Here is a 501-nt window from a genome sequence, read left to right on the forward strand (position 1 = left end):
CTCATTCCTTAATCCTATCCTTGAGATGAAGACAGTACATGAGGCAGACCAGTAAATCTAGTTTACCGCCAACCATGACTTGCATATGTCCTACCTTTTCCTGGTCATTTTTTTCCATTCGTTTTATTTGCATAAAATCACGTTTTTTTTCTTCTCTTTTAGAATTTATCAATCTGACATTGTGAAGCAAAAGGCCTCACGCTGTATAAATATCAGGACGAAGAACATGAGCCAAACACTCCTCGGTGGTTTCTGTCAGAAACAACAGCCAACATGCATCGTAGTTTCATGGTGAGACTGCCGTGGTTATTCAACGTGAATAACGATGATCAGTTGATATATTTTACATGCAAATATATATTGTTGACGATGTAGTTACGTTATATATGTATTAATATGCGGATTTATAATCGGAAGATAATGTAATCATAAGCTGTTTAATTCATTTTACAGGTGATAAGTGTAGCCTTGGTGGCGACGGCGATGGCTGACGGTGGATAC

This window comes from Penaeus monodon, chromosome 23, assembly GCF_015228065.2.
Source record: "Penaeus monodon isolate SGIC_2016 chromosome 23, NSTDA_Pmon_1, whole genome shotgun sequence".
In the NCBI taxonomy this organism is placed as follows: Eukaryota; Metazoa; Arthropoda; class Malacostraca; order Decapoda; family Penaeidae; genus Penaeus; species Penaeus monodon.